The 24,700-nt window shown below is 47.5% G+C and overlaps 1 protein-coding gene across 2 annotated transcripts in view; it reads right to left on the reverse strand.

The window, feature by feature from the left end:
• The window catches only part of ADGB (androglobin), a 2,161,023-nt gene that overhangs the window by 816,306 nt on the left and 1,320,017 nt on the right, over positions 1-24,700 (reverse strand). The gene's annotated exons all lie outside the window — the stretch shown is intronic.

The following is a 24,700-nucleotide window of genomic DNA, read 5'->3' on the forward strand; positions in this document are numbered from 1 at the left end:
GAGCTTTGCAATCGACTACGCCCCCCCCGGCCTGGTAGGTGCAGTGTGGTAGCATTGGTGGCCGATTCCGGGACAAACCGCAGGTAACCCTACATAAGGCAGGTCCCTGCTGATTGCCAGCTATCACGTGGCTGACTGGTCCAGGAGCGGGAACACCGAGGGAGGCACTGCCGGGGCGCACTGTGGGGAACCACTGCTTGCAGCAGGGCGACCGAGCCGGCATCACCTGGCGCTGCGGGCCCTCGGCGTTGCACATGTCGCTAAGGCTGTTGGGCGTACCCAGTCACCAGCTACGAGGATCGCAATGGCATGATGAAGCAGCGGGGAGCTCGGAAAACATCATAGGAAGGTTAGTGAAACCGGAGGCACAGCTACCAGCCCAGCCACTTTCATGGACCAGATATAGACTGGGTGCTGGGCTTGGTGTGACTCCGTGGGCATCGTAGGCTGTCCCCATTCCAGTAGAGCGGCTACCCTGGGGGAATACCTACGTTCAACTGTCATGGCCGCAATAGAAGTCTGAGGGATAGGAAAACGTCCCCACCTAAGTGAATCCCGCTGGAGTGTACTAGACGGGCGCACACGGACACGGCCCTGATACAAGAGGACTGTTGACTGCAACCATATCAGCCCATAGGGGATACAGCGGGGAACCATCATCAGGGCGCAGTCATCCTTGTACTTACCCATCTCTGAGTGGCCTGTTAGGCCTGTGTGGCAAGACACAGGACTTTGGAATCTCGCTTAAGACAAACACTCTTCTGAGAATTAATACGGTCATACGGGCACAACATTATGGGTGGTCCAAAGCCAAAGATCTCGCTCCTACTTCCTGTAGTTCGCCCTGGCCCAGTAACCACTTACACAGCGGAGAGTATCCCTCTGGCTCCCCTGAATACTATACTTTTCCGACATGACAGTTCAGCTGCGGGCACACATAGGACCCCGGTGCCGCCAAGGCAATAACACAAGCACAATAAGATTGATCGGTCACTGGTGATAAGCTGTTTGCTCCAAGCTAGAAAGAACAATCCAAACAAGATTGCAGCAGCTGGGATAACCCTGCAATGGAGTGAATAGTGGCTGACTGCCCATTCCTGTGCATAAAGCACTCCGCAAGTAATTGCCAGTTGCCGGCATGGCGAAGGGAGCTGGGGCAAAAAGAAGGGGCCAATGGACACCTACACCAGCACCCCTTCTAAAACCCTGAACCCACAGAGGCACCAGTTGAAGATGAACAACCCTCAGCCTCCGGCAACTCCAGAGACGATCACTTCTTGGCAGCAATGCAGAACGGTTTAATCGCTGGGAACATGAAGCTAGATGATATTGTCTCTACTATCGGGTTCCTGATGTCTAAGCTGGAAAAAAGCGGGGGTCCGTATCACAGAGGTTGAAACAAGAGTTAGCGAGACGGAAGACACAGTCAGAAAACATGGCCGGGACATCACACACCTGCTACAGGAGTTCATCAAAGACTGCAATAAGTGCAATGACTTAGAATCCCCCTCTTGCCGCAATAACATTCAAATAATTGGGATTCCCGAGGCGGCCTCTAAAGGCCTGATGGAAAAATGTGTTGAGCGCCTGCTACAAACACTATTTAACGCATCCAGATTTTCGCAATACTTCCTGGTGGAGAGAGCACATTGAGTCCTGGCTCCTGTTCCCAAAATGGGGGCTCCTCCCCGCACTACCTTCTCAACTATCGCGACAGGGACTTAATTCTATGCATGGCTAGGGGAAAAGGGGGCCCTACAACATGAATCATCAGATATACACATATACCGTGACTTTTCTGCAAGTGTGCTGGCAAAACGCAAGTCATACGGTGCAACTGCATACATTGAGTGCACTGAGTGCACAATCTCTATACTGCTTCCGAGAAGGGAGCGGGAGAGTGGGGGGGGGGGTGAGAGCTCCACTGCAAGCAATATGGACAACGACTGACCACCCTGAGTGGTTGATGCTTTCGTTTCACTTTTTGATCATGAGCACAGGTAACTCATGTTTTGGGGCTGGTGGCAATAGGGCGACCATCTGAGAAACACTGCCGACTGCACATAGTGCAGCCCAAGGTTGATCTATTTATGCTTCACTGTATTTGGGGTTCCATAATGAAGTTGGGGGTGATGATGTGGGAGGGGGGTAGGGACAATGTTACTGTGAACTATGGATGCTGGTTTACCATAGGTTTTTTTCTAAAGGTTATGTTTAATTTAAACATAACCTTTAGAAAAAAAAAATAAAACAGTGCAAGATGCTCCTCGACTACATGACACGAGCACATTTCAGGCTCCACTCAGCAATTACCGAGCTTCGGTTAACTACAACCCACCCATGCTAGGGACTAATATCTCAGTTCTGTCAAGTAGTATCCATGGACTTAACCACCCTATTAAGGCGTGGAAGATTGTCTCACACATGAATTACTGGGCTCCAAAAGTGACGATGTTAATGGTTTCACTTTAAAAAGTTGATATGCTTGATGTAGAAAAACAGTACAGACTATTCATTGAACACACGATACAGACACATCCTGGGACTGGCCCGGCCAGGACTGGGACACACTTGAACATACTCCAACCGTGATAGGATCTAACATTACATTCTTTTCATGGAATATCCGTGGACACAACAACACTATTAAGGCACAGAAGGTTGCTGTGCATATGAACCGCCATACACCTAAAGTGCCGATGCTGCAGGAGACGCACGCCACGGGGACCCTTAATGACATTTGCTAGGGCATGGGGCCCACAGCGTGGCTACAACTACTCGTCACAGTCCCGGGGGGTTATGACACTAATACATCGATATGTACCATTTCAGGAAAACAAGCGCAGCATAGACCCACAGGGCAGGTATATCATTCTGTGGGGAGAACTAGTAGTTGCCACCACAACTCTAATAAACACATATGGGCCAAATGTCGACGACCCTGAGTTCTATGGCCAGATCTTAGATATTCTAATGGGGGAACCGCAAACACGCATTATCTGGGGAGGGGACTTTAATTTGATATTAGACTGTGTCATGGACAGATCCAGAACTACAAAACGGGAACTAACAAATGCAGGCCAAATGCTGCTAAACATGATGAAACATCTGGGCTTAGCAGATGCATGGTAGGGGTAAAACCCAAATACATGTGAATACACATACTACTCATCAGTCCACAACGCACACTCGAGAATAGAGTACTGGTTGATTCCTGTCTCGTGTATGGCACAAGTAGAAGAGTGCAGGATTCTCCCCCGCACAATCTCAGATCACTCCCCGATCATTATGACACTGGGATGGAGCCGACAGGCCGCCCCACGCGCACTCTGCCGCTGTATGCCCCCTGCATGCCTAGCGGAGCCGGGTTTCCTGGAGACATTACACAGCAATGCTGTGGAGTTTTTAGAATGTAATGTAGGGACTGTGCAACACCATGGCACAGTCTGGGAGGCCTTCAAGGTATGGGTACGCGGGGAGGTAATCTCCATGGCTTCGGGAGCACTAAAGGAAACTAGACGTGCTCTGGACAAAGTCAAAATTGATCTCAAGAAACTAGAAGACAAATACAGCAACACGCAGGATCGTGCCCTACTTGGTTGCATAAAGGTGAATCTCTTGAAGTTTAGGGAACTGGCAGACAAATGCTACACTCTCCAGTATGAGCGAGAAGGTACAGCGAGGCTGATAGACCGGGACACCTACTGGCGAACGTGGTCAAAAGCAGAAAAGGGATGCAGCATATTACTGGTATATTGAGTTCCACCAGAGTTACCCTGAATACCCCTGGGGAGGTAAATAACAAATTTCACAGGTTTTACGAAACCCTCTATTCAAAATCAGACGGCTGCTCAGCTGCAGAGCTGGAGGCCTACTTCGATGAGATACCACTAGCGGCTCTCCCGGTGGAGGCTCAACAAGCCATCATCCAACCATTGACCACTGACGATATAACTGATTCTATTAAATTGCTTTCGTCTGGTAAAGCACATGGTCCCGACGGACTGGGTATCGAACTTTATAAGGAGCTGTGCTCCATGCTTGCTCCCAACTTACGTGTACAGAAAGAGAAAAGTGTCCTGGCTGTAGAAGTCAAAGCTAATTGCAACTTATTACTTGCAACATACATTTTAGACAATTCACTATCTTTTGGTGGCACAGTTTATGCATTACCTAGGATAGAAGTACATGAAAAACAATAATAATCCACATGTGCTAGATTATTAGTTGGAAGGGGAACAGCTTTTATTAAGTGACTGTCCTCATTCATTTGAACATTTTATAAAGGAATTGTAAGTTCAATATATAGAGGTGTAAACATTTCACCCATATAACACACCACAATTCAAACAAATACGAGTGGTAGGTATGTAGCAAAGAACAAAACAAATTGATACATGGACATGCTGTGTGTTATCAGCGGTACAAAAAGGCAGAAATACAAAGGCATCATGTTGCTACTAATACATTCTGTTTTTCTCATTGTTGACCAAGTTTTTACAAGAGGTATAAAACAAGTTTACCCAACAGGTTTAAAACAGGTTTACCCAATGAAACATGGAACTGGTGTAACCTAAATGTTCCTCTATAATGAAGACCTTGGAAGGGTCTAACATAGCCAGGCTAAAGGGTGACCAAAAATAATGGGTCGACGTCAGTGTAATAAATCGCAACTAAGGTTTTAGGGGGACCTCTCAACACCACTAGGGTGAAGGAGTCCCAGGACGTTTCGGCTTTCAGTGGGTCACAGCCTTCTTCATGGAGCCAAGGAAAGGAGTCCCTTGTGAAAGATGAAGGGGAGCTAAGGTTACTGTAAATACAATATCAGGAGTAGGTGCACAGTGGTTAAAAGGCATGTACATAAACATGTCATTGTCACAAATATATAAGACCCAATGAGTTAAAAAAGGTTCATGTCTAGTTTGCTCGTATTGGTGGTCAAGAACTGACCTTACACCGGCCTGGGATCTGGGTGTATGCAAGGGGCTGGTAGAAATGTAATAGAATCCCTGTCAGAGAAGTGGAGAAAACTTCTGCCGCAATACACTAGGTGGAGGAGGAAACAAACACAGGAATAGCTCTAATGAGAAGGTGGCCCAAGTTGCCCTCCATTGCCGGATGTCAGAAAAATGGAGTGAGCAAAAAGTGAAGGTGAAAAGTACCTTTAGATGATGCATCTGCAAACCACCATTGTAGTCTGTTGATGCTTCGCAATGTGTGGACTGAAATGGCGTGCTGGAAAAGCCTAGCGCGCGGAAGGGGAACAGAGCTGCAAGAGTCTGCAGGACAAAAAGCAGATGAACAGAGGGATTAGGGTACAGGCGTCCTACCATGGTGTGGAGAGAAGACTGGGAGCCAGGCAGTGGCTGACTCTCCGAGCGTTCATTACCTGCCGTTCGGGAGCTGCAGAAAGTACGCTACTCCGGCAGTACACAGGAATCAGGAATGGAACTGTGTTGCACTACGTGGTACTGCGCATGCGCCTTAGTGGAAGAACTGATCAAGCGCGCATGCTCTGTGGAGGCGGCGTCATGGTAACCAGGAAACAACAATAGGGACGGGGAAGTGAATTTGCAAAAGCTGCCATGAGGCTGCAGCAAAGGGAACACAAGTCAACAAAAGCTGGAGGTTCCATAGGGCGTGCGGAATACTCCGGGATGGAGGAGCTAAAGCTTGCGCTAGCCACTGCAGAAATAAAAATAAAAATCAAAGAAACCACAGAATTTGCCATGTCCAACAACTGGATCTCTGAGAAAGAGGAAATCTTTTTGAACAACTCAGAAGGGCAGATTCCCGCTTTTTACGCCTTACCCAAACTTCATAAAAACCAGACAACGCCACCAGGCCGACCCATAGTATCAGGTTGTAGCTCGATATTGGAACCCATTGGAAAATTCATTGATTACTTCCTGAAACCCCTCAGTCAAAAAACACCGACATATCTGCGAGACACCATGTCGACCATCAACAAATTCGAACATCAACCCTTCAACCCCTCTGAAGACATACTAGTCACCATGGACATAAACAGCCTCTACACCAGCATCCCCCAAGATTCAGCGATTGAATGCATTAGACATCATCTTACGCATCATATGTCGCAAACGAGAGTCCCCACCAACTTTTTAGTTGAGCTGTTGGAACTAGCACTCACTAACAACTTTTTTCAATTTGAGGAAACTTTCTACCTACAAATTCGAGGTACAGCCATGGGGGCAGCATTTGCCCCGAGCATGGTGATCATCTTCATGGCAGAATACGAATACAACAATGTACTGAACACAGGCAACCCATTTCTTGACAACATAGTGCTCTGGCACAGGTACATTGATGACATTATTTTCATCTGGAAAGGAGAGAACAACACTCTGACAGACTTTTTCAACTGGATCAATAACTGTACGGAAGAGATAAAATTCACCATCAACAGTAGCAATTCCAGCATCAACTTCCTAGATTTGACCATCACACCTAAAGATAATCAATTGGAATGTACCATGTTCAAAAAGGAAACTGATCGCAATACAGTACTCCACTATAAAAGTAACCATCCGCGCAATCTAAGAGACAACCTCCCATACGGGCAGTTTCTACGCGTCCGTGGAAACTGTACAGACGTTGCATAATTCAAAAAGAATGCGGCTGCCTTGGAAGAGAAGTTGAAAGCTAGAGGTTACCCCAAAAAATTGCTTAGAGACACCCAGAAGAGAGCTAGATTCAAGCTTTGAGAAGCCTTACTCTCACCCAAAGTTCATAACAACCAGGAAGATAACATCATGGCCTGCGTCACCACATTCGGTCCCAGTACCACCAAGCTCAAAGGTCTTATAAGAAAGTTCTGGCCACTCATTCAGCTCAGCTTGCCGGAAGAACCCATGCCAAGAATGGCTTTGAGGAGATCTAAAAACCGAAAGGACATGCTTTCCCATGCTTGGATGAGCAAAAACAACACCAGATCTGCCTTGTGGAATCTTAGGGAAATCAATGGTCATCACCCTTGCGGTAATTGTACAGTATGTAAACAGACTAAAAAATGACCTCCTTCCACATAGGCACTAAGGAGTGGAAATTAAGGCACTTCTCCAATTGCAAATCCAGCAATGTGATCTACATCATTGAATGCCCCTGCGGGCTAAGATATGTGGGACAAACATCCAGACCGGTTCATAAGAGAATTGGGGAACACCAGTCCCGTATTCGGTGAAAAACCATTACGGCACTACTGGTACCACACTTTCTTGAATTTCAGCATAGCCCAGACAGTTTCATATGGTGGGTTGCAGACAAAGTACACAACACCAGCAATATCATCAATTCTCTGAATTTCAAAGAGTCATGGTGGATGTACAAGCTCCAGGTCGTTACCAAGGGTCTTAATGAAGCCCAACCCCACAGCCACTTCTAAAAGCCCATCTCTTCCTGCCATGCCTCCACAGGCCTTACCCCTAGTGTGCCTCTGGCATACATTATTTAGGCCGTACCTCTCGGACCTTTTTCTCCCATAGGGGCCACCACGACCGCCCTACCTTACGGTCACATTGGGCGCCACCCGGCAAAAAATTTCCCCGGGTCATCCACTTCCCAGGACTTACTTTTTGATCGACAGGACTTCCATAGGCTATCTGTTCCTGCCTAGCATCGCCACCCCACTCGGGGTTATTCGTATTCCCCTCCGATCCTTCAATAGGTTCCCTGCCTTAGTCGTGGCTAGCGCGAGCTTTAGCTCCTCCATCCCAGAGTATTCCGCACGCCCTATGGAACCTCCAGCTTTTGTTGACTTTTGTTCCCTTTGCTGCAGCCTCACGGCAGCTTTTGCAGATTCACTTCCCCGTCCCTATAGTTGTTTCCTGGTTACCATGACGCCGCCTCCATAGAGCATGCGCGCTTGATCAGTTCTTCCACTAAGGCGCATGCGCAGTACCACGTAGTGCAACACAGCTCCATTCCTGATTCCTGTGTACTGCCGGAGTAGCATACTTTCTGCAGCTCCCGAACGGCAGGTAATGAACGCTTGGAGAGTCAGCCACTGCCTGGCTCCCATTCTTCTCTCCACACCATGGTAGGACGCCTGTACCCTAATCCCTCTGTTCATCTGCTTCTTGTCCCGCAGACTCTTGCAGCTCCGTTCCCCTTCCGCACGCTAGGCTTTTCCAGCACGCCATTTCAGCCCACACATTGTGAAGCATCAACAGACTACAATGGTGGTTTGCTGCTGCATTATATAAAGGTACTTTTCACCTTCACTTTTTGCTCACTCCATTTTCTGACATCCGGCAATGGAGGGCAACTTGGGCCACCTTCTCACTAGAGCTATTCCTGTGTTTGTTTCCTCCTCCACCTAGTGTATTGCGGCAGAAGTTTTCTCCACTTCTCTGACGAGGATTCTATTACATTTCTACCAGCCCCTGGCATCCACCCAGATCCCAGGCCGGTGTAAGGTCAGTTCTTGATCACCAATACGAGCAAACTAGACATGAACTTTTTTTAACTCATTGGGTCTTATATATTTGTGACAATGACATGTTTATGTACATGCCTTTTAACCACTGTGCTCCTACTCCTGATATTCTATTTACAGTAACCTTAGCTCCCCTTCATCTTTCACAGGGGACTCCTTTCCTTGGCTCCATGAAGAAGGCTGTGACCCACTGAAAGCCGAAACGTCCTGGGACTCCTTCACCTTAGTGGTGTTGAGAGGTCCCCCTAAAACCTTAGTTGCGATTTATTTCAGTGACGTCGACCCATTATTTTGGTCACCCTTTAGCCTGGCTATGTAAGACCCTTCCAAGGTCTTCATTTTAGAGGAACATTTAGGTTAAAGCAGTTCCATGTTTCATTGGGTAAACCTGTTTTAAACCTGTTGGGTAAACTTGTTTTATACCTGTTGTAAAAACTTGGTCAGCAATGAGAACAACAGAATGTATTAGTAGCAACATGATGCCTTTGTATTTCTGCCTTTTTGTACCACTGATAACACACAGCATGTCCATGTATCAATTTGTTTTGTTCTTTGCTACATGCCTACCACTCGTATTTGTTTGAATTGTGGTGTGTTATATGGGTGAAATGTTTACACCTCTATATATTGAACTTACAATTCCTTTATAAAATGTTCAAATGAATGAGGACAGTCACTTAATAAAAGCTGTTCCCCTTCCAACTAATAATCTAGCACATGTGGATTATTATTGTTTTTCATGTACTTCTATCCTAGGTAATGCATAAACTGTGCCACCAAAAGATAGTGAATTGTCTAAAATGTATGTTGCAAGTAATAAGTTGCAATTAGCTTTGACTTCTAAAGCCAGGACACTTTTCTCTTTCTGTACACGTTTGTTTATGGCCCTTAGTCCTGAGTCTGGTTTGGGCTCTCCCTCCCGTATATATTGCTCCCAACTTACTGCAAGTATGGGAGGAGTCGCTACAATTTGGATGACTTCCCCCGCCTCCCTCTCAGAAGCAATGATTGCAGTATTACTGAAACCTAATAGACCTGCTGCTGACATGAGTTCATATAGGCCATTATCCCTTATCAACTCGGACACAAAAAATCTTTGCCAAATTACTAGCTACTCGGCTCCTCCGACACATGACAAAATTAGTACATTCTAATCAATCAGGGTTAATTCCTGGGCGATCAACAGCATTTAATTTATGAAAGCTGTTTGGTATTATTTCACAACTCAACTCGAATGCACAAGCGCTGGCTGCCTCCCTGGACGCCGAAAAGGCTTTCAACTCGGTTTCCTGGCAGTTCCTGTTTTCAGGGCTGAGGCGAATGGGAATGGGAGAATTCTTTATTCAGTGTGTATGCCTGCTATGCCTCCCCGGCTGCTAGGGTCTGTACTGGGGCCGCATTTTCCCCTATGTTTCTGCTTGGGTGTGGAACAAGACAGGGCTGCCCGCTATCCCCGCTGCTGTTCACATTCACCATAGAGCCGCTAGCATGCATCATGCGCCTTAGACACATACACTGGGGTCTGCATATGACGGGAACACCAAAACGATATCACTATATGCCAATGATTCATTAATATACATAAGAAACCGAACTATAAACCTCACCCCAATTTTGGAAGAAGTACGCAAATTCGCTATCTACTCGGGATATCACAGCAATGAAGCCAAATCAGAGCTATTTCCTTTGAACGAAGCCACTACTGCCCCACCTGACTTAGCAGGACTTCTCTGGACCCAGGACAAACTCAAGAACCTGGGCATAGTGGTTACACGCCAACACCCATCCCTGCTATTCGAAAACCATGAACAATATATGCAAACACTGGGAGACAAATCGAACCTATGGGCTAGGCTCTCAATCTCACTATACTGTACGCTGTCCCTCCTAAAAATGATTGTGGTACCCAAGTTAGTGTACTATTTCACTAATATCCCAGCCTGGCCAGGACGGGCATTCTTTGATAGGCTGCGCTCACTGGCAGTGGGATTTACATGGGGAGCTGGAACGCCGCGGATGAGGTGGGAGGCAATGACTAGACCATACGAACAGGGTGGGTAGCAAGCCCGAGATTTCGAGTTGTATTATGAAGTATCACAGGCACAGTTTGCTGGATATTGGTACTACCCACATGATCGGCCACCAGATATGAACTTAGAGGAATATAGCTCATCCCTGTCGAGCCTTCACACTGTAGCCCTTGCCAACCAACATGCTGACACCTGCACGTTCGATCCGGTCCCCACAACAGTAAACATCTGGACCAGAATATTCAAGAGGCTGGACGACACAGCGCCCTATGTAGGGGCAGTCCCACTCTGGTGCTGCTCAGGACTCCCCCAACATATGATAAGGCCATTCAGAGAGGCTGGGACCCCGAGGGCACACTGACACTCCATGACCTCTTTCCAGAGGGCTCTTCTGTTACACACACAGACTTCTCTGGAAAATTGGGCACTAGCTCTATTAAATCACTACAATACTATAGAATAAGAGCAGCGGTCAGGAGGCGCTGGCCATCGTTCCTGATCGAACCCAAAAAAACAATGTGCTGGGCATGGTGGTCACAAGTGGGAACCCTAGAGGGGTAGCGTCCAGATTATAAAAAAAATACCAAGAAGTGCAGAATCAATCCCAGAACGCTAGGGAGAGGTGGGAGGCGGACTAGGGTATGCCATTGGATTACACTCAGTGGCTCTGATAGTGTTGCTTGACCAGAGAGGCATCCCTCAACGCCAGACACAGGCTCATGCAATTTAAGGTACTTAATAGATTGCACTACACCCCTGCAATCATTGCTAGGTTTGCCCCCATGGCATACGGTGGCTGCATCAAATGCGTTGCAGGTGTGGCCGGTACACACCATATGTACTGGAGCTGCCAGCGGGTAGCCTAGTTTTGGCCGTAGGTTGCAGACATGCACGGTTGTCCCCCCTTTGCTGTCGCTACCAAAATATTTGTTTGGAGACATACGAAAGGTAACTGTCAAGTTTTGACGCCTCTTCAACCTGGTGTGTCTGATGGCCAAAAAAGGTATACTACTATTATGGAAGTCGAAGACTGCTCCGGACATTAAAATGTGGATTAGAGAAATGACTTATGCAAATGAGTGCGAGGAGTCCTATGTCTCACTTGTAATGCCGAGCTGCAGGCCTAAAGACATTTGGAAATCTTTCTTAGAATACGTAAGGAAATTAAGAACTGTTCAGTAAAAACCAGGCAAAAGAAAGTATTGAGATACATGGCACGAACAATACTTGTATTTAAGGGCACTACAATCCCTAAAATGTTGTAAACTGTACTTGATGATATATGTCTTGCACTACACTAAAATAACGTTTTTAAAATCTTTTTTTTTTAAACTACTGCCTGTTACACCTGAATCAAAATGTGGCCCTATGACATGGGACTATTCTCTTTCTCCTGTCAAAACTACTAAAGCAACTTGGCGACATCGTTATTACACCAATTTTCCAGCTGGCAGCTAGTGAAGTACAAAAGAACTGACGCAGCGCGATATGAAGTTCAGTCAAATTGTAACATAATTAATACTAGACCAGGTGTTTGTGAACCAGAACCATTTTAAAAAATGTACATTGATGTAACCTGCCTTATACTTGAACTGAGTGTTAAGGTTGGATTTATAGTGGTGTGGACTGTGCGTTTATGGTTTCATTTGTGGTGATGTATAGTGATTTTTTTTTACCTTAACTATGTTATTCTCACGGTTTTTTGTGAGATTAATTTTAACTCTTAATTTAAAAGGCTTTTTCAGGGTTTTTTTACGGGGAGTATGGTGGATAGTACAGGGGTATATTGTAAAAGATGGCACAAAAATCACTCCAAATCTCAGTGGCGGTTCGGATGTTTTATTGATGGTTTCGTGGGCCCAATGGCCATCCCTCTCTAGTCTTATGTCACACGTCTTCCCTAACCCATGTTAGTAGTCGCAGAAGGTTGACTCTTATGGTCTAATTTTCTGTTTTATTCTTGAGCTGTTGACCAAAAGACAGATTTTTTCTTCTCTAACTAACCTCTCTCTGGGACTTCCTACCTTTCCCTAATCTAGCTAGTTGTAAGTGTTCTATTGGGATTTAAGGAATTGTGCCTTACAGACACTTGGTTAGATTCAGTTCCCCTTCTATCACGCTCAGTCTCTCAGCCCTTTCTTAGTCCTCCGTCCAAGCTTCTGTCCCTCCGATAACTTCCACTCTTTATAGGCCTCACCTCCACCCTTTGATCTTACTACTCCCTCCTCACGCCACTACTCCCTGCTCTGCACTACTGTTCCTTCATTTACACTAATGCACCATCCTCCACACTAGTGCTCCCACCTCCCCACTCCTGCCCCATCCTACATATTGCTGTCCCATCCTCCACACTACTTCTCCTTCCTCTACACCACTGCTCTCTGCTCTATACTACCGATACCTCCTCCACACTACTATTCGTTCCTTCATACCCCTGCTCCCACCTCCACACTGCTGCTCCCACCTCCACACTACTGCTCCCACGTCCACGATAGTATACCATCTGCTACACTAATACTCCCTCCTCAGCTGCCCTATTACTACCCAATCACACCCTCCGTCAGTGTCATTCGCTTCTTAATCACTCCCTAAACTTAAGTCACTTAACCACAGTCGCCACACTTCTGCACCTCTCACACTAGAGTACCACTTCCATGCTGTAGCCAAAACATCACTTTCTCCAGAAATCGACTCCTCACTCTTCTGCTCTGTCCTCTCTCTTTCTGGTCTCTTGGTAATCCACCTCCTCCACCTCTGACCTCAACATAATAACCCATACTGCATGCTTCCTTCTGCCTGTTTTATCCCCCTTCCTCTTTTGGTATTGGCCTTCCATCCCATGACAAGCTGGCCCGGTCTTCCCCAAGAAGGGGTTGGAAAATGCCTCACTATCCCTAACCTAGGAGGTATTTACCTACCTCAGCCAAAACTAAGGGGTCTGTCCTTTGTCAAGATGCCCCAAGCTAAATATGCCCTGCGTCTGTAATCCTTTTCTGGCCTTCAGATACTAAACTAACTGTAAGGTGCTAAGGATATTGGGCCTCATTACAACCTGCCAGTCCGGGACCGTGCAAAATCCATGATGGCGGTAAAAACGTTTCCGTGTCCGCAAGGGTGCGGAAAAACCGCACGATTACACGCTGTCGGTCGCGCGCACCACACGGACTCGGAAACGTTGTTACCGCCGTCACGGAATACCCCACGGAAATGGAAATAACGAAGCCACAAGTGGCGCAAAACCCGTTTCCGCCTCCGCCGCCACGGACACGGAACCGGAAATACCATGTTCGCCAAAACAGGAAACAGAGAGGCGGCCATCATATAAAAGCACAATCCATTGCCACCCAGAGCCAGCACAAGCACAATCCTGACTCTGAGAAGCCAAAAGGGACCACCAGCATGTCTGCCAGGATTCCTGCTCAGAGGCAGCGCAAACAGCGCTTCAGCGAGGCGGAGCTAACGGTGGAGCACATTGTGGACAATGCTGAGATGCTGTTCAGCGCCGACCAACGGCGTGCCACACAGCAGCGGAGGAAGGAGGTGTGGGCCGAAGCTGCACGCAAGTGCACCGCTGTGGGCGTGGCAGTGAGGAGCGTGAAGGACTGCCACAAGCGTTGGGACGACCTGAGGCTGAGGGTACGCAACCTCATTTCCACGCACCGCCAACGCAGCAGTGGGACAGGCGGAGGACCCCCTTCCCCACTGAGGCTGCAAGCATGGGAGGAGCGTTGCAGCAGCGTCCTCCACCTAGAGGGAATCCATGGGATTGGGCAGGCTGAGGCAGGAGTGAGCCCACCTGCAGATGCCGGTAAGTGCCCAAACATGAATGCCACATGTAAATATGCAGTTGTGAGTACTGGGCCAAAGGACCCATTAACAACCCCCCCCCCAGGCAGTGCATGTGTGGGCAAAGGACCCATTAACAATCCCCCCCCCCAGGCAGTGCATGTGTGGGCCAAAGGACCCATTAACAATCCCCCCCCCCAGGCAGTGCATGTGTGGGCCAAAGGACCCATTAACAACCCCCCCCCCCAGGCAGTGCATGTGTGGGCCAAAGGACCCATTATGATCCGTATGGCAACCAATATCACTGAATGCAGACACCAGCAATCAGATGCATGTGACTAACACTATTCAATGTACAATCTTAATGACGCATGTGATGCACCCATCTGCCACCACAACAACACTAATTGCATGCCCTTTGTGTCCCCACAGCCGTTTCACCACACAGGAGGATGCTGCCGGCAGTTCTGCACCTCTGGCCACATTACCAGCCACTACAGATGTGCAGCACACCACCACCACCACCAACATCCCCACCATCTCCACACTGGCTGAGTCCAGACAGGTGCCACAGGAACCTATCATGGCCACCCAACAAAACACCGAAGGCAGCAGCACTGCAGAGGGGGCGGCCTGCAGTGATAACAGTGCCCCGCAAGAGCACTCGGAAACGGGGCCACAGGGGGAGATGCCCACATTGGAAGACCTGGGCTCCTTCCATGAGCTGGGGTTCAGCCCCACTTCACTGGGGAGTCCCATGAGGTCGCCCACCCCATCCATGGCCGAACTGAATGCCCGCATGCAGCGGATGGAGGACCAGCAGGCTACCCTCACCCAGCTGGTGGAGAGGCAGCTAGAGGAATCCAGGCTGCAGAGGGAGAGCTACAGCGCCTCAGTGCGTCGCCTGTCGAGGTCCATTGGACGCTTTGCGAGCACCATAGTGACCCTTGCACGCCATGTGCGGGAGGGCAATGACCACACCTCCAGGCTTGTGGAGGCCATGTTGGTTGGCCAACAGGCAAATCTGGCACGGATGCCCTCAATCCCTGATTCTGGCCAATCAAACACTACCACCCCATCCAGCTCCACTACTGCCAGTCCAAGGAGGCGCTCGAGTAGGCTAACGGGTCCCTTGGGCAAGGTTGCACAGAAGCGCACACGGAAGTGATGGCATGTGTGTGGGGCAGTGCAGGACACATGTGGACTACAAGGGTGTGAGAGGGGTGGTCACGTTTGGGTGGTGGGGTAGGTAGTTTTGGGGGTTTGGACAATGGGCTCTGGGTGGGGGTGGGCACGTTTGGGTGGTGGGTGGCCCCGGGTGTACAGCTTCCCTAACCAATGCACCTTCTTCCCTGTTGTTATTACATCAATACATCACCATTTCAAATCAAGACATACATGTGTGGACATTGATCATTTATTTTGCAGTGCAACTATTAATTCATTGTCGTCACCATGTTTGTGCATTACTGTGAATGTGCTGTGACTCAAAAGTAAATGCGAATCAGGGCATCCCGTGCTCTCTGGCCATCATGTGCACCCCCAGGGGGAGGCGGTGCCATCCCATCCCCATCTCCATCTCCATCCCCATCTCCATCCCCATCTCCATCCCCATCCCCATCCCCATCCCCATCCCCATCTCCATCCCCATCCCCATCCCCATCTTCCTCATCTGCGTCTGGTGGCATTGGGATGTTCCTGCGCAGGCATATATTGTGCAGCATGGCACATACCAGCGTGATTTTGCCCGTCTTCACTGGGCTGTACAGCAGTGATCCGCCAGATCTGCTCAGACAGCGGAAACGGGCCTTCAGCAGTCCAAATGTCCTCTCAATCATTCCACGTGTGCGGATATGTGCCCTATTGTATGCCTCTTCATGCCTGTTCCTTGGTCTCCGTACAGGTGTCATCAACCATGGCGTGAGTGCATATCCCGCATCACCTACATGGGATGTAGATGGGGGAACATGTCAGTGTTTGTGGCATCATGTCCTCATCTGCTGCTGTGCATTCTTGTATCATCATTCATTCATGCATATGAACCATGCAGTGTCTGGAGGTATGTTTTGGCCATCACGAGGAATGTCGCTGACTGCATATGGGCCTACACATTAACTTGCATGTTTGCTGTGCCCTGCGGGTGACATTTGATTGTGTGCATGTCATGGTGCAGTGCTGTCCACACATGGCAGAGTGACTCCACTGTACGGAAGTAGTAAATACTCGTCGTATCATTTACACGCCTCTCGTGCTTTTTGGGGCAGTGTTTCAATTGAGGGTGGGTGTCTGCAGTGGCACAGGGTTCATGGGACAGTGACGGGATTGGCTGTGGCAGCGTGTGCACGGGCACATTGTGGTGCCCTGTCATGTCTTCCTTCATGATGTTTGGCATCCGCTGTGTATTTGGTAGATGGAAGGGGGGTGATGCATGTGCGGTCACCGCGGCACACTCACAATGCTCATTGCCTGGACACACACACACCACTCCGACAGGGTTGTAGCATCGTCAGCTGTACTCACCCAATAGCCAGGTGCTTTGTCCGGCATAGCGTTCCATGTACCGTGGCAACGTGGAATTCCGCAGTACCATTGAGTCATGTGATGAGCCTGGGAAACGTGCGCAGCAGTGTGTAATCAGTTGCATGGCATCACAAACCATCTGGACATTCAAAGAGTGATACTGTTTCCTATTGCGGAACACCGCCTCAATTGCATGTGGTACTGTCAGCTCGACGTGGGTGCAGTCAACTGCGCCTATGCAATTTGGCATGCCTGCTATGGCATGGAAGGCCAACTTGGTGGCAATGACCCCGGGGAGGGTGCGGGGTAGGGCTATGTGTTCCGACACATGGCGCAACATGGCATCCAGTACCTGTACCAGGACTTTTGAGAAACACGGTTGTGATATGCCGTGCAGCTCACCAACCGTGTGTTGATAGGTGCCAGTGCCAAGGAAATGCAGAACTGAGACAACCTTCAAGAGGGGGGGGATGGCGGTGGGGGTGTCAATTAGGCTGCTGATGTTGTCCTCAATCATGGCGGTGATGTGCATGATTGTTGCACGGTCCAGCCGGTATAGGGTGTGGATCTGTCCTGGGGTGAGGTTCCAGGGTGAGGCCCTGATGCGTGGTATTGGTGGCTGGCGGCGGGGTCGGGCTGGCTGGGCAATGGGGTTTGCCATAGCTGCAGGGTTGGCTGGTTGCCGCCTGCGCCTCCTCCGCCTACGCCTCCTCCTCTGCGCCATTGCTGCCACCATGTGCAGTACTGCCTGTTGGTTGAGTAGGCCCAGTCCCAGTGCTACTAGCCCTGCTGCCTGCATGGTTCTGTGTTGTGTTGGGCTGGGTGTGGCCCTTTTGTAGGCTCCCAGTGGCCTGCTAGGTCCAGCTGGGCTGATTTGGTGCACCTGTGCCCTGATTCAGTTCAGCCGGCAGTGTATAACGCCATGTTCGCGGTGGCGGCGGTTCCGCCACCGTGATCACGGTATTTCCGCCATTTTTTTCCCGGTATTTCCGTGTCCGCGCTAGTTGTGATGCTCACGGTGTTTCGTGTTGCCGGTAACGGAGGGGTTTCCGTGCAGGCGGAATTAAGGGGAACCCTATTTCCGCGGTGGCGGTTTAGGGTGGTGCTATTACCGGGGCCGCGGGTCATGATTGCGCGGACATGCAAACGGTGCCGGTATGGTTTTACCGGCAGTGTTAATTCCGGACCGGAGTACTTGTAATGAGGCCCATTGTCTCTGATTCTCAAAAGGGTTCAAATGTTCAAAACCAACATAAGGATATAATTCAAACCAAAATATTCCAAATGGATAATGTTTACAGTTCCAAAAGTACAAACAAAGAATAACCAAGCACCTTGTAATTTAAAAGGGCAACTCCCTCCTAATGGTATATACACAATTCCAGGAAATGACTCCCCTTCCCACGTTTCCTTCTTCTTCTAAAATCAACAATTCAAAAATAACAATGTGACCAAGTTCTTTGTTAACCCAACAGTCCCAAAGGTATGAATCCTCCTTGGGTTTCTCTTTCCAATATTTTCAATTTGGGTGCAGGTCCCAGACTTGCAGGTTACCTGGTATACTCCCCTGCCAGGTATTCTCTGCACTTTGAAAACAACGCACAATCTCAAGGGCATCAGTCTTCCTTGAGATTCTCTTCCACTGTAGTTTAGTAAACACCTTTTGACTTTGCCTGGTGTGTTCTCCTGCAAGGTCTTAGATGCAGTCTTTGCAACATTTAACTTTCCCTGGTATACTATCCTGCCAGCGGTTCAACACTTGACCTTGCCTGGTATACTCTCCTGGCATGACTTGTGTGTGGTTTTCTTTCCTTTTGCCCACAAGGTGATGTTTGTCCACTGTTGGGTTATCACCTCCGGTTTCACAAAATTAGTTTCCTCTTTTCAGGTATGGGCCCAGCGACCCGTTCATGGCATGGTTTAAGACCATGTTAAACCCTTCAAAGGTTTCATTCAGCATTTATCTCATTACTTTCATGGAACGGCATGCATTCTTAGGCACCCCGGTAACCCTTCTGTCTTCCCTGGGCTTACCTGGTGCTTTGAATGCTTTTCACGTCCCTTTGTTTCTTCTCCGTTCAGCTTGTTGGCTCAGCGTGCATCCCATCAGCTGCAGTAGCTTCACCACGTTCGCTTCCAATATGTGTGGTTCCTGTTGCCTCTCAGACACAGGTGGTGAGCCCTCTGTCACCCGGTTTCCTTTCACGCTGTTGGGGTTCACATTGGCTTTGCTTCCCTATCATCCTCTCCTGTAGCGTGTTGCCGGGTCTCTGTGAAGATTGCAGACTTAACCCAGCTTCTGCACTACTCCCTCAGACTGTCTGTCAGCTGCCGTGAATGTGAATGTAAAGTTACCTGCAGAATGGAGCAACTTCCAAAGACTTTACTGCTGAGTTTGTTTATCGGTTCCAGTCATCTTCATTTCTCTGTTCCTCTTTCTCGTCCCAGTTGCGGTCACAGTGTCTTTAGTATAATGTTGAGGAAACTGGCAATGGATCTCACTGGGAGTAAGATCTACTGCTCCCTGCCTCTTCCTTGTCTCAATTATTTACACATCACTCCCTGTCTGATGTTGTAGCTGTATGAAGTAGACCTGACAAGGGTTTGAGGGAGAGGGTTACAATATGGCATTAATGCATGAGGAAAAGAAGGAACATCCCTAAAAGGGAAGGGGGGTATGTGACTTCCTCTAAGAATGCCGTGGCATCCCTCTGAGGGTTCTCTCCCCCATGTGGTCCTGTCTCATATAGCCACCCTCCCACCCCCTAGGGTCAGGATCAGGTAGCGACTGTCATCCACTGGCCACATGAGGAGAGGCTACCTCCGGGGAAAGAGCGATGACATCAGATTCATCACACTGTATAGAGTTCATATACAAAATCAACATTTATTCTCATAACATGGGTCGCAAGATTGTATGGTGTAAGAGTCTGTGCAATAAGCGTGCATGAGTGTTTATGGGTGAGTGTTACAAGTGTAAGTGTCTTAAGAGTGTATGTATTAATAGTGTGTGTTGTAAGTGTGTGTGTGTCATAAGTGCATGTGTCGTAAGAGTGTGTGTCGCAAGAGCGTGTGCCATAAGAGAGTGTGTCATAAGAATATGGGTCGTAAGTGCATGTGTCATAAGTTTGTGTGTCCTACCAAAGTGTCATAAGAACATCTGTCATAATTGCATGTGTTATAAGAGAGCGTCATACGAGTATGTATCATAAGAGTGTGCATCGTAAGAGTATGTGTTGTAAGAGTGCATGTCATAGGGGTGATTTTTTAAGGTCAGGATGGGCATCGAAAAACTGAATGACCTTCTGTCTAATCTTTACGACCTTCAGTTGACAGAAGCTATACATGCACAGGAGACTTTGGATAAAGCTCACTGTCATATATAACTACGATCAGCAGATGATCACATTGATAAATCAGAAAGCCCCACTCCATCAAGAAACAGTCAGACCTAACTCCAATCATCAAAAATGGTTCACCACTAAACTAGCTACCCAAAAAATGGAAAAAAAGCGTAGTGAATCACGCTGGATAAAGAATCCCTCTGACTGTAACAAGGCTAGCTGGAAAAGTTTAGAAAATCTTACAATAATAACACCAACAAGGCTAAGAAGAATTACTTCAATAGCCAAATCGAAGCCGCGCCTAACTAGGCAGGTAAACTCTTCGAAATCCTTAAATCAATAGACAAGCCGCAGGCCCTAGCACCTGCATTTTCACCATCTCAAATTGAATGTGAGAATACTCAGGCAGTCTTTACTAATAAAATAACTAAAGCTAGAGAATGTATAACAACTGCACAAGCCAGTAAATCTAAATCTAACATTTATGGTGCAGCAACAAATACCAAGTGCAAGGAGAAATTCCACTTACAGCAAATATCCTCAGAAGATATGCTGAAAACTCTGGCTTCTATGAAACCGTCCTCCTGTGCTGAAAACAAACTCTCTCCTAAAATCATACTCGAGTATCTGGACATTTTTGCCTCTCTACTCACAAAAATAGTAAACACATCCTTTTGCGATCAAATAGTACCCAAAAACATGAAAAAGGTCACTATAACAACGTTGGTAAAAAAAGCCTAACTTAGACCAACGTGATCCAAACAACTTGAGACCTATCACTAATTGTAATTTTACCCTCAAAGATATGGACAAGATCGCAACCGCACAGCTCCAGGCTTATGTTGAAAGCAACAAAATCCTGCAACCGCAGCAATCAGACTTCTGACCCTACCACAGCACTGAAACAGAAATGCTGGACCTACAGACCAAAAGGCTGGGGATTATGGATAAGGGCAAAGCAGGATTATTGATTCTGTTAGACCTTAGTGCAGCGTTTGATTTGCTAGACCACCAATTACTTCAAAAAGCTCTAGAAAAAGTCACCAACTGTTCGAAGGAAGCTATTGGATGGTTATCCTCCTTCCTTGAAAACAAAATCTCTCAAATTCACTGGGGAGATATATTCTCAGCAGCATCTAATATCTTTTGTGGCGTACCACAGGGCGCGGGTCTCTCGCCATTGCTATTCAATCTGTACATCCGACTCCTGTGTGAACTGCTCAACCACGTTCAGGTGTTTTTCACAAACTATGCGGATGACACTCAGCTTGTTATGGAACTGAGCAGAGATCACGTTAAGGAGAGTACACTGCTAAATGAACTCTACAACAACATAGAGGATTGGATGGATAATAACTGGATGTGCTTGAATAGCAACAAGACCGAGCTCATGGTTTTTGGATCTATTCAAGCATGAGCTAAATTACCTCCAGTTTACCAATCATTTAAAATCAAGGATTTATGCATCGAGGTATCAGGCAAGGTTAAAACCTTGGGCATGACTCTAGAAGCCTCTCTAAATTCTGATGTCCAATCAAGGTATGTGAGCAATAATTGTGCCTATTACATTAGACTGCTTAAGGCAATTAGACCTCTGCTCAGCGAGAGAAAATGCACTACTATAGCTAGAGCTACTATTCTATCTCGCCTAGACTACGGAAATGCACTTTTAGCAGGAGCAAGTAAACAAAGTATGCATAAATTCCAACTGATTCAAAACAACAGGATCAGAACCAGTGGTCGAAGTGGGCGGGAGCGGTCGTGAGAGGTGCTCCTCTACTTCTACTAATTAAGTTTTACTGTTCCTATACTTTTATTTTAAAAAGAAACTGTTCCGGAATGGTTTCGTTTAAAAAAATAAAAGTGTAGGAAGAAGTTGAAACTTGCACTTTCAGTGCACTGCACAGGACATTCCGTTAAACAGCAGGCACATGTGTTTTTTTTTTTTATTGTGAATGGGAGGGGGCGTTGTGGTGGGGTCTGTGGGGAACTGTGCAGGCCAGTAGGGAACATAGTTCCACTTCTTCTTTTCGTACACTTCGACCACTGATCAGAACAATCAAACAAAAAGCTAGATCGGAACACATTAGTGAAGCCAGAGGTGAAATTCACTGGTTGAAAATTGAAGAGAGGGTACAATTTAAATCACTGACCTTGACACATAAGTGCCTGTATGGAAAAGCACCAGCATACTTGAAAGATAAAATCTTCGCCTACAACCCCACTCGGGCCTTCAGATCAGAAGCCTAGGGTTAATAACAGGACCGACACACAAAAAAGAACACGGTCTGGGAAGAGCCTTCCCAAACTGCACAGCAGTACATTGGAACAAACTCCCACTCAGCCTCAGGCTGGAGACCAACCACCTGGCCTTCTGAAAGAGGTTAAAAACCTTCCCCTTTAAATAAATTATCTTGATAAAACCCTGCTAGGCTAAAATCGCTATCGTCTGTATCGGTACATGTGAATGTCCTGTGATCACTGTTTTATCCTTCCTGTCTGTCTTTGTCTCATCGTATGTGCCCTGACACTGGCGGGCCTTCGGCGCAATACAAATAAATAAATAAATAATAGTATGTGTCATAAAAGTGTGTGGTGTAAGAGAGTGCTTCATAAAACAGTGTATGTGTTTTAATAGTGTTTGTCTAAAGTGTGTTTGCCATAAGACTGTAGAGCTCATTACGACCCAGGTGGCAAGGGGTTAACGGCGCCGTAGAAGGTGGCGGCGCTCTTAACCCCTTACCACCTAATTACGAGGTCCATTTGCGGGTCCCTACCTTAACGGCTGGTTTTACCGCCTTCCCCATTCCCATTGAGCCCTATGGGGCAAAAATGGGAATGGGGAAGGGCCAATGGTGAATGGGGAATTACCGCCCTGCCAACCTTGGAATGGGGCGGTAATTCCGCCATTCACCATGGCGAAATCCGGCGTCAACCATGGCACTAATAGCGCTATGGTTTAACGCCCTGGTCGTAATGAGGCCCTGTGTGTCATAAATGTGTGTTGTAGGAGCGTGTGTCACAATGGTGTGTGTCATAACACTGTGTGCCGTAAGAGTGTGTTTTGAGCATGCATCATAAGAGTGTGTGGTGTAAGGCTTGTGAGTGCACATTAGTGTTTGGTATAAAGTACTAAAATGCACAAGTCCTAAACACCTCCTAAGTATATGAACATTCAGATTAAAGTGAAATTTGACTTTGATGTGAGATTTTATATGCAGCGGTCGTGTATAAGGGTTGTACAGTCCGTAAATTGACAAAATGTGCAGCTCTTGCGACCCAACATCAAAGTCCTCAGTTTTGCTGACAGGTTCCGTTCCCTCCTCCTTAGGCGAGGGGCGTTGGTCTACCGCCCGCTGAGGCATATCCGCTTGAAGTGAAGCCTTAATTGTTTTAACTGGATAAAGCCGGTATTAGCCAAAGGTGGCAGCTTGGTGGCATTCACTCAATGCCCCTAAACGTCCCAAATGTGCTCAGTCTTGTACTCTCCACAGCGCATGTCCTACCATTGGCTCTCGAAACAAGTATTGGCATCAGCTAAAAGTCCAGGGAATACCCTCAACCGATGTCCATGGAATTTAAAGAAAAATTAAAAAACACTTGGGAACAATGTAGGACTAGACATTGCAGAGGTATCATAAAACAGAAAGTACCATAATACAGCAGAAAGCCCTCCAATTTCACTAATTTTACCTTGCCCAAGTTTATTGCTCGCAAGGTGATGATGTCATATTCATCACGTATCATGCATTACCCGGAGGCATCATCATTGAGAATATACTAATGGCCTGTTTCAGAAACCGCCACTGCAGAGAGAAGATAAGAAGAGCTGTGGAACACCAGAATCACCACCCACGTGTGAGAGGCTCCAGAGCTGCATAGACCCGACCCAGGCTGCAAAGAGGCAGAAAATCAGGAGACCCCGATGGACGATGTGCAGCAACCCAAAGCAGAAATCCACAAAGTAGGACCAGCAAAGCTTGTCGGTGAACCCACTACCACCAAACTCAACCCACTAGACCTCCATCAGCAAAAAAGAGAATATTCCCCACACTTGCCAAGGGGACCCCCAACAATGGACCCCAAACCACGAACTGTCAGCGACAAACACGCACAGAGAAAGTGGTTGAGGTAGTGCCTACATCTACTGGGCAGGGGCAATGGATGTTTGGTAACAAATGAATGGTGTGACATGGCAAGTGGCCATGGCTAGAGGGCCCAAAAGAAAGATATTGGTGCATCATTCACGTGGCCACGGCAGAAGGCCAGGGCTAGTGGGCCCTGTGGAAACTAAGGAATAGCAAATCCATTTCAAATCAGTGAAAAGCCATTTTTTAAGAGAGAGTTAAGGTGATCAGATTTAATGCAACAAAATCCCTGAAATTCAGCTCTTGCATTTCAATCAAGTCCACCTCAGAGTAGAAAAGGTATCACACGAATCAAACAGTGATAGGGGTTAATGGCCAGGAGAAGGCCAAGGAGGAAAACGAGCAATTGAGTAGAGTGAGTGGGCCATGGAAAGAGGTGAGTGCCTGTGAGGACATGAAAGTGTTTTGGATTTT

The sequence above is a fragment of the Ambystoma mexicanum genome, chromosome 4p (genome assembly GCF_040938575.1).
Source record: "Ambystoma mexicanum isolate Mex_15411 chromosome 4p, UKY_AmexF1_1, whole genome shotgun sequence".
Lineage (NCBI taxonomy): Eukaryota > Metazoa > Chordata > Amphibia > Caudata > Ambystomatidae > Ambystoma > Ambystoma mexicanum.